The sequence below is a fragment of the Bubalus kerabau genome, chromosome 1 (assembly GCF_029407905.1).
Source record: "Bubalus kerabau isolate K-KA32 ecotype Philippines breed swamp buffalo chromosome 1, PCC_UOA_SB_1v2, whole genome shotgun sequence".
Classification (NCBI taxonomy): domain Eukaryota; kingdom Metazoa; phylum Chordata; class Mammalia; order Artiodactyla; family Bovidae; genus Bubalus; species Bubalus kerabau.
Window position 1 is genome coordinate 103,895,096 of NC_073624.1, and position 11,126 is coordinate 103,906,221.

The window sequence follows — 11,126 nt, forward strand, 5'->3', positions numbered from 1 at the left end:
ATGCATCTTTCTGACAAAAAAATTTACTGTAAAAATATGTCAAAAATAGCAGAGTTAGAAAAGAAGTTACATTTATAATATTAGTGTGATTTAACACAGTATTTTAACAAAATTTTCAAATGAAATTTCCTTTTTTTCACTATATAAGGGGGAGAATGTTGAAAATAGAGCTCTGAGAGTGCAGACACAATTAAATCATTTCATACTAAAATCTGAACCTGATTCTTCCATGATTTTGAGGCTAGAGTACTTTTTAATGTCTTATTACTCTGGTAATATGTAATAGTCAAAATTTTAAAGATATGCAAATAAATATTAAAGTATGACTGACATATGGAAGCTTATATGGATTTTTAAATTGAAATAGCACTCCATATTCCCCATTTTAATTTCACTAACATCAGACAAATCCTTTTAATAATCCAAACACAACTTCAAGGGTGGGAGGGGCTGCCATTCATATTTTGATTCAATTCCAAAGTTCCTTTCAGAGTAATAAAACACTTTCTGAGGAAACAAGGAAGCGGTGGGTGGAGGTGGTGGCAGGGTGGGGGAAGAGGGTTGGTGACCTTGCTTCATTATTTAAGCAGCTCAGTCTCTGTTATTTACCAAGCTCACAGGGTTGTTTTCAAGGACTTATTTTTTTCATAAATATTCTTAGAGGAGGAATGATGTTATCATGGAAGTTGTCAAGCATGATGTTTTCCCAAAGACACTGCTCTGTGCCAGATATTAAGAAGGAGGGGCCCAAAGACAGAAATCTCCAAAGACATATCTAGATTTAGGTCTAGATTCATATCTGTTCTTTTTTATGAAAAGACTATTTCAATCACTTTGAAAGTAATTCCAAGGACACGAACATATAGAAGCAGTTATAGGTATCTTTTAACAACAATAACAACAAAAATACTACGGTTACAAAGCACCGTAATCAATTCAGAAAAAAATGAAATTAGATGTTGTTAAATTATATTTCTTATTTAATTTTATGTAGTTTTATCTTCTGGTAAAGACAGATGGCTCATTAAATAATATGTTAAATATCTTAAAGTTATATTGAAAGTAAATGGTCATATGTTAGGAAGACTCCTAGAATATATACATATATAATTAATTTCTCCATCTTGTCCCAAGTTAACAGATTACATCATCCAAATTCTAGTTTAAATTTTTAAGAGTATAAGGCATTAAAGCAAGAGAAAGTGTTATAGCAAGAAAAAGCAAGAGAATTCCAGAAAAAACATCTACTTCTGCTTTATTGACTACACCAAAGCCTATGACTGTGTGGATCACAAAAAACTGGAAAATTCTTAAAGAGATGGGAATACCAGACTGCCTTACCTCTGTCCTGAGAAATCTGTGTGCAGGGGAAGAAGGAACAGTTAGAACCAGACATGGAACAAGTGACGGGTTCAAAATTGGGAAAGAAGTATCTCAAGACTGTATATTGTCACCCTCCTTATTTAACTTATATGCAGAGTACATCATGTGAAATGCTAGGCTGGATGAAGCACAAGCTGGAATCAAGATCACCTGGGAGAAATATCAACAAGCTCAGATATGCAGATGACACCACCCTTAAGGCAGAAAGCCAAGAGGAACTAAAGAGCCTCTTGATGAAAATGAAAGAGGAGAGTGAAAAAGCTGGCTTCAAACTCAACATTCAAAAACAAAGATCATGGCATCTGGTTCTATCACTTCATGGCAAATAGATGGGGAAACAATGGAAACAGTGACAGACTTTAGTTTCTTGGGCTCTAAAATCACTGCAGATGGTGACTGCATCCATGGAATTAAAAGACACTTGCTCCTTGGAAGAAAAGCTATGACCACACTATACAGATTATTAAAAAGCAGAGATATTACTTTGCCAACTAAGATCCATCTAGTCAAAGCTATGGTTTTTCCAGTAGTCATGTATGGATGTGAGAGCTGGACTATAAAGAAAGTTGAGCACTGAAGAAATGATTCGTTTGAACTGTGGTGTTGGAGAAGACTCCTGAGAGTCCCGTGGACAACAAGGAGATCAAACCAGTCAATCCAAAAGGAAATCAGTCCTGAATATTCATTGGAAGGACTGATGCTGAAGCTGAAGCTTTAATACTTTGGCCAACTGATACAAAGAACTGATTTATTAGAAAAGACCTTGATGCTGGACAAGACAGGAGAAGGGGATGACAGAGTATGAGATGGTTGGATGGCATCACCCACTCGATAGACATGAGTTTGAGCAAGATTCAGGATTTGGTGATGGACAGGGAATCCTGGCATGCTACAGTCTGTGGTGTCCCAAAGAGTTGGACACAACTGAGCTACTGAAGTGAACTGAACTGAAGGCATTATAGGTAAAGTGAAAAAAATGGAAGTATCAAAAGAGGCTTTTGCCATTCAATTAAAAAAAAAATGATCATGTAGCTGAGGTCTGTCTTCTACACAGTGTAACTGAATTATCTGGGTCCGTACCCTGTTGATTGAAACATTTAAGCTCCCCTAATGGCAACCCACTCCAGTACTCTTGCCTGGAGAATCCCATGGATGCAGGAGCCTGGTAGGCTGCAGTCCGTGGGGTTGCTAAGAGTCGGACACGACTGAGTGATTTTACTTTCACTTTTCACTTTCATGCATTGGAGAAGGAAATGGCAACCCACTCCAGTGTTCTTGCCTGGAGAATCCCAGGGATGGGGGAGCCTGGTGGGCTGCCGTCTGTGGGGTTGCACAGAGTCGGACACGACTGAAGCGACTTAGCAGTAGCAAATCCTGTTAATCATTATTTTTATTTTCAAGATTTATAGTAAGTAGTCCTCAGTCTTGTCTTCTTTTCTAAACCATTGCAAGACCGTTGATTATTTTTCTCACCTACTCATTCTAGTTGAAAAATTGCTCCTTCATTTATTTCTTCCCAAACCCACTCAACTTTAATCCACCCTCCTCACAATCTGTGATGTGATTTTCCTAAAGCCACGCCTTTCCTTGACTCTCTCTTGCCTTCAGCCCAGTGCACTGGCCCTTGATCTTCACCAGCAGACTTTACCTGACACTTCTAAGTCCTCACATACACCCCAAGTTGTTTTCCTCCAGAAAAACTTTTACACTAGTTCATTCTCTAAACGTTATCAGCTGTGTTAAGCTAAAAGGTCAATTATTTAGGTTTTAAAAACCAGTGACCATTTTAAAAAAAATAACCCTCACTGTCTACTGATATTTTCTTTATCAGTGCTCAGTCACTTCAGTCATGTCCGACTGTTTGCAACAATATCAACTGTAGCCCAGCAGGCTCTTCTGTCCATGGGATTTCCCAGGCTAGAATACTGGAGTGGGTTGCCATTTCCTTCTCCAGGGGATCTTCCCAACCCAGGAATTGAACCTGGGTCTCCTGCATTGGTAGGTGGATTTTTTTTTTTTTAACCACTGAGCCACCTGGGAAGCCCTTTTCTTTAGCAGTGTAAGATATTAAATACTACATCTCATTAAAAATATTAAATATTGTAAGCCTCATAAAAATCAATAAAATAACCCCTTCTTAATATACGTATTTTGTTTTAAAAATTAAAATATCTTAAAAACAATCTACACAGCAACAGTTGTTGAAGGGCCTTTTACTCTCCAACCTTTTCAAACTCACTAAAATTCAGAACTACATTCATTGCAAGCTCCGTGTCTTCACCAAGTAAAAACTAAGAGAGACAAAAAGTCAATCTGAGTTTGAAAAGGTCTTTATTTTTCAAAGTGCTTTAAGGTGGATCCTCAATTATGTCATGTTGAAAAGAATTTCATTCTACATGGTTAACAGAAGGACTTTTGTCAGTAAGACCAGCAAAATGTGCCTGGAAAATGTTCAGCTATTTTGAAAATAAATGTCAGGATGTCGGTTCCCTATTTCTCTTGCTGCAGGCTATCATTACTTAGCTATATAACACTCATTTGCACTGGCCCTATATATTAACCCCATCAGAGATGTGTAAACAAAATGCGACAGAGTTCCTGCTAACCAACTTCCCATTATTTAATGTTATGCATGTTCAAAAACAAACAAACAAACAAAAAACCTACTTTGGTTTCTTCCCTCAATGTTTTCAGATTTAGCAGTTTACAACAGATTTATATCTATAGTCATTAAAAAGGAACAGAAAAGTAACTATCATTTTTCAGCTGATAATGCTGCTCCATTAAATATGACAGAGACAGAAGAAAATGTAGACTTGATGGAGGAGAGACGAAGCTAGCATTAAGCCTTTATAATTACAAATCCAGTAGCTCTAACATTCTGTAAGACTCCATCATTTTACTTGCTCTCTTCGTTTTTCAGTATTCAAGTGTATCCATAGTAATTTCAAGGTAGTCATGGGACGTTCAAGAACAAGTCAGCATTAATCCATTTGTATTTCTAACTTAAATTATATCCTGCAGTAACATAAAATATACCCGCAAATCAGATAGTCAATAGCTATGTTATTTCCACTTGGGATTTCATCATCACTGCAGACTAAAATAACTAAACTTATTTTTTAAATTGCATAAGAAGTCATTTGAGGATGAACTGGATGCATATATGGAAAGAGGGAAAGAAACAGAAATAATAGAACTTCTAGCCATGAAGTTCCTTAACCTATTTATGCAGTTACATCGAAGCTCCATTTTCAAAATTTCCATATAGGGACATTTATCATGGCATTGCATACAACAGGAAAAAAGTCAAAACCTCTCGAGTGTCCTAAACTAAGAGATTTGTTGTTGTTCAGTCGCTGTCGTGTCTCTCTGCAACATCATGGACTGCAGCACACTAGGCTTCCCTGTCCTTCACTATCCCCCAGAGTTTGCTCAAACTCATGTCTACTGATCTGATGATGCCCTCCCACCATCTCATCCTCTGTTGCCCCCTTCTCCTCCTGCCCTCAATCTTTCCCAGCATCATGGTTTTTTCCAATGAGTCACATCAGGTGGCCAAAAAGTAAGAGATTAATTGATCAATTAAGATGTTGGCATAACAAAATGTTATATAGTCATTTAAAGATATTGAGATACCATTATAAGAAAATAAGTTCATAAAAAATTTTATAAGATAAGCATGTTTATATTATTGGGCTTAAATATGTATCTGTATTAAAATCTATATTTATATATTAGTGGGAGGCCATGTACAAAAATAAAAACAGTTTATGTAATAGGATTATGGATGATTATTAGTTTTCTCTTTTTCTTATATGCATTGTTATAATTCCTGTAGTAAATATGTTACAAATATTAATTTTCTAAAATATATTTTAAGATTGACATCCTTCAGGAAAAACTTTAAGATGTATTATGCTTACTATGAAAAAGTATATATGGCTCTGTATGTATGCATATGTATATATATAAAATACATTTATATATATGCATAATGCATATATAAATTCCCTATCTAATTTAAAATATATCACTTAAAATATTTTCTAACACAAAATTGCTTCTGATCCTGGATTAATAGGATTGCAAATATATGACTGACAAAATAATTTTCATTTCCACTTTGCATTCAAGCTTACCAAAAGCAAAAATAAGCTAATGCCTTAGAAGTCTGAGTTCCATAACCTTGCCCTAATCTTGCAGGCATTAAATCAAGGTTGGATATGTTTTCAATTTTCCTTTTAATCAGATCTATGAGCAAGAAACCAGGAAATGAGATCACAGCAGCTGAGGTACAGCTGTGGTCCCTTACCTCCAAACCTAGAGATAAGACATATCAGGAGTAAAAGGTCATTTAGCCAAAAACAAGGAAGAAAAAAAAAAAAACTACTACATAGTACATACACACACACGCATACAGGCACACACATGCACATACACACACACACATGCCCTCTTAGTGTTTCCTAAGATTTAGAATTCTTAGAAAATATTTTAGTATGTGAAATCATTTTGCTTCCACTTTTTAAAAAATCATGCAAATACACATTTTTAAAATGGAAAGCAAAAAGAGAAAAAAATTCCCCACAATCCCACTCTAATAAAATCACAAATGAAATTAGGAAAAATATTTTTGTGTAACTAAAATTATTAAAAAAAAATAAGCTCAATTATATGATCTTACCATCATTAACTCATCATCACAAATCTGAATATTCAAATGTACATAAGAGTTAAAATCCTTTGGGGTTTTCATGACTTTAAAATTGTTCTCTTGCAGCAAATAAGTTCATATCCCCTTATAATTTTCGTAGGCCCATATATTTTCCCATTAAAAAATGTAATACTTATACTCAATAAGATTGTAAGCAATTTGAGTACAAGGTCCACTCTAGGTTTTGCTCATTATGATACCCCCAGAACCTAGTTCAATGTTTGGACCAGAGTAAGGCTGTATCATACAATTACCAACAAATGAATGGAAGGTATGCAATGAATGACTGAAAAGCTTCTTCCCTGAATGAGCATCATTTGATTTACTTTGAAACTTGACTTTGAACCTTCTAACTACTTTTGAATTAAGTATCTCTTTTTACCTTTTGGTATTCTCTTTCCTTTTTGCTTTGAGAAATAATAATAGCTATTTTGTACAGTTATTTTAAAAAGTATGCATCTAGCAGAGTGCTTATTCATGAGTGCACAATATTTTCCATTGTCATATATTGGAAACACTGTACGTTTTGGAATAAAATTAACTTGGGTCCAAATATTTGCTCAAGTATGTACCTGTATGATTGGTTTAAGATATTTTCACTTCTTTGTGTTTCAGTGCATTTATACAATCAAAACATACACAACCTAACTAGCCAGGCTTGTAGTTGTAGATGAAAAGTAGCACTCATAAAGCACCTTGGATGCAGAAGGAATTTCCATAATAGTAGTCCCATTCCTGACAGACTTTAGTGTTGAATAGCAACCAATGGCTTTGGTTATCTGCTTTATGCAGGATTTCATGTCTCATACCCCATTTAGGAAATCATCACCCTGAATAAACAATCTGTGAAAATAATTCTATGAAATTGTCTCAGAATCATGGGCTGTCTTTACCAAAAAAAAAAAAGATAATTGGCTCCTGAAAGAGTTTCATTTGCAGCATAAGACTGCTAATGCAAAAAAAAAAAAAAAAAAGGCACCATCTCCAGGGAAAAAAGTGGAAGGTACAAAACAGCTATAGACACAATGAAAAATGATCAATTGTAGGAAAGATAATTTAGCAAAGTGACAAAATCCACACATTAATTAATGAGAATGTCTACAGTTTTCCATTCAAAGCAAATGGCCAAGATCTTAGAATTACCTTATAAGGAAAGTAACAACATGCTTGCCCATTTTCATGATAGTGTTCCCCCAGGTCTTTGATCTACTGGAAGAAAACATGATTTATTCAACAACATACTTCATGATATATCCAATTATTCTATCCAGAACAGGAGAGACTCATATTTCACAGGTATTCAACTGAAGTTAATTGGGGTCTCAGCATAAAAAATAACATTATAGGGCTTATACAGCAATTAGTGTTCCCTACTGTCATTGATGAAACTTTATTTTTAAAGTAACCTTTTCTTTTGTGCTGGGATAATAGGAAAGAGCATGTAAATAAATGAAATTCACACACAAGAATTTAAATACCTGAAACTTTGAACATCTTTTCCCACAACTGTAACAAAATAATAAAAGAATATTTATCAATCAACAATATCACTTTATAAGCATTAATTCATCTAAGATGTTCCACAACCCTGTGTTCTTGTTCGGGCATCAAGTCATGTCCAACTCTCTGCAACCACATGAACTACAGCATGCCAGGCTTCCTGGCCCTTCACTGTCTCCCCGAGTTTGCTTAAACTCATGTCCATTGAGTCAGTGATGCCATCCAACCATCTCATCCTCTGCCACCCCTTCTCCTCTTACCCTCAACCTTTCCCAGCATCAGGGCTTTTTCCAGTGAACTGACTTTTCACTTCAGGTGGCCAGTGCTTTGGAGCTCATGATCCTGTGAGCATTGTCCCATTATTAGCCCCAATTTACAGATGAGGAAAGCAGAGCTTACTGAAGTTGAGAAACTTACTCAAGTTACATAGTTAGTACTTGGCAAACTTCAATGAATGTATCATTTAACCACCTCCAAACCTGCTCTTAACTATTCTTACCTAGGAATTGACAAGAATTCATACTTAATGATGTGAAAATGTTTGCTTGTCATAGACAGCACATGGATAACCAACAAAATAACTAAAGAGCAGGCAATTGAAGGAAGACATCAGGACACTGCATAGATTATAGAAGAGAAGGTAGCTTTAGAGCTTGCTTTGCCCAATTGCTTCATCATCAAGTAGGCCAAGACAGGAAGATAGGGAAGAGTGAGCCCAGCCTGGCATCTTCCCATAATGTTATTGTATAAAAGCCTTAATAATATGTCTTCCTGACCAATTGAGAGAAGATTCTACCCTACTCCAGACCAATACCTTGATTTTTGTAAGAATTTAATAATATAGATAACATGCTGGCTTTTCATCTTATTGTTCTGAAATCAATTGCCACGTCAGCAAGACCTATGCTTTAGCAATCAGCTCTGAAGACAAGGAAATGAAAGATTCTTTGAATGGGGTAATTTTCATCTCTCATGAAATGGGAGAAATAAGTAGTTAGTGAACTAGTGATTAGCACACTTATAGAGTAATTTACATACTACTAAAAAATTCAATCCACTTGTGGCTTAAATCTACAGTTTAAGAACACAATTATACCCTGTGGAAATCATAACTGAAAAAAACACATGTACCCCAACGTTCATCACAGCACTATTTACAATATCTAGGATATGGACACAACTTAGATGATCATTGACAAATGAATGGATAAAGAAGTTGTGGTACATATATACAACAGAATAGCATTCAACTATAAAAAGGAATACATTTGAGTCAGTTCTAATGAGGTAGATGAATCTAGAGCCTATTATACAGAGTGAAGTAAGTCAGAAAGAGAAAAACAAATATCATATATTAATGCATATATATGGAATCTAGAAAGATGGAACTGGTGAACCTTTTTACAGGGCAATAAAGGAGACGCAGACATAAAGAATAATCTTGTGGACACAGTCGGAGAAGAAGAGGGTGGGACAAATGGAAAGAGTAGTATTGAAACATATATATTATCATATGTAAAATAGATGGCCAGTGGAAATTTGCTGTATGATGCAGAGAGCTCAAATCTGAAGGTCTGTGACAACCTAGAGGAGTGGGATAGGGTGGGAGGGAGGTTCACGAGGGAGGGGAACGTATGTATATCTGTGGCTGATTCATGTTGATGTATAACAGAAACCAACACAATATTGTAAAATAATTATCCTCCAATTAAAAATAAATATATTTTTTAAAAAGAATACAGTTGAACTGTGATCAATATTAGTTCCAAAACACCTAGCTGTATCAGAAAGGGAAACCTTGGATTAAAGGCTTGCTCCAGGAAGTATCTCCAGTTTCACTTATTCTAGTCTCTGTTTTACTCTTCGTACTCTCAGCATTTTGATGTTGAGTTTGTCTCACTTTGCATTCTCTCTGTTTTCTAAATAGATACTTTTCCTTTGGGTACATTTCATCTCAAACTATTATGCCTCATTGGCCAGCTATGCCTGTTCTTTCTTTAGGATAGCTTTGCTCCTTTAACCCTTGTGCAACAATTGGCATGATTAACATGTCATTCTAACCCAATTCAGAACAATTTAATATGTAGGGAACTCATTCATGCATTCATTCAATGAATATTTAATTCATGGCAGGTCCACGTTAAGAGCTGACCAATTGTGAACAAGTTCTCAGAGTTTAAAGTATTTAATAAAGAGCTATATGCAAGGTGCTATAGAAAAAAATCAGCCCAGTTTCGTTGTCACAGATTTTTTCTTCAAAGAAGTACTCCTGAACTGAGACTTGAAAAATCATTAAGAAATTTAGCCAGGTGAAGGTTTAGAAGGACATAGCATTCTAGCCAGAAAGACAAAGTAGGTGAAGAAAGCAGTACCAAAGTGCCAAAGGATCAGGAATGTATACCTGTAATGTATAAAACTAACAAAAGAGTGTCTTTCAGTTATTGTCTGCTAAAGTGAGCAATGGCAATGCTTTTCAGATCATAGCACTATCACATATTCCTTCTAAAACCTTGGTCTGTTCTCAGTTTCTTTATCTGTAAATGAGTATACGCTGCCTGAAACCACACAGAGTAGTTGTGATGGTTAAGTGAGGAAAGCCCATGTTGTATACTGAGCATAAAATGCCTTGCAAAAAGTGATTTATTGTTATTAATTTCCAGACTAGATCAGGTCATACTGGTGGATACTTGAAGCAATCTGCTTAAAGAAAAGACAGGAAGTCATTTAAATTTTAAAATATACTTAAATATGTAATTATTTGTGTTTTTATACACACACACACACACGTTGCTGTTCAGTCACTAAGTTTTGTCCAGTTCTTTGCAACCCCATGGACTGCAGCACACCAGGCTTCCCTGTTCATCACCAACTCCCCGAGCTTGCTCAAACTCATGTCCATTGAGTCAATGATGCCATTCGCCCTTCTGATCCTCTGTCGTCCCCGTCTCCTTCTGCCTTCAATCTTTCCTAGCATTAGAGTCTTTTCCAGTGAGTCAGTTCTTCACATCAGGTGGCCAAACTATTGGAGTTTCAGTTTCAGCATCACTCCTTCCAATGTATATTTAGGGTCGATTTCCTTTAGAATTGACTGGTTTGATCTCCTTGCTGCCCAAGGGACTCTCAGGAGTCTTCTCTAGCATGGCAGTTCCAAAAGCATCAATTGTTCACCACTCAGCCTTTCTGATCCAACTCTCACATCCATATATGACTACTGGAAAAACCATAGCTTTGACTATACAGACCTTGTTCGGCAAAGTGATTTCTTTGCTTTTTAATATGCTGTCTAGATTTGTCATAGATTTCCTTCTAAGGTGTAAGTGTCTTAATTTCATAGCTGCAGTCACCATCCACAGTGATTTTGGAACCCAAGAAAGTAAAGTCTGTCACTGCTTCACTTTTGCCCCTTATATTTGCAGTGAAGTGATGGGATCAGAGGCCATGATCTTAGTTTTTGAATGTTGAATTTTAAGTCAGCGTTTTCACTCTCCTCTTCTACCCTCATTGAGAGGCTCTTTAGTTCCTCTTT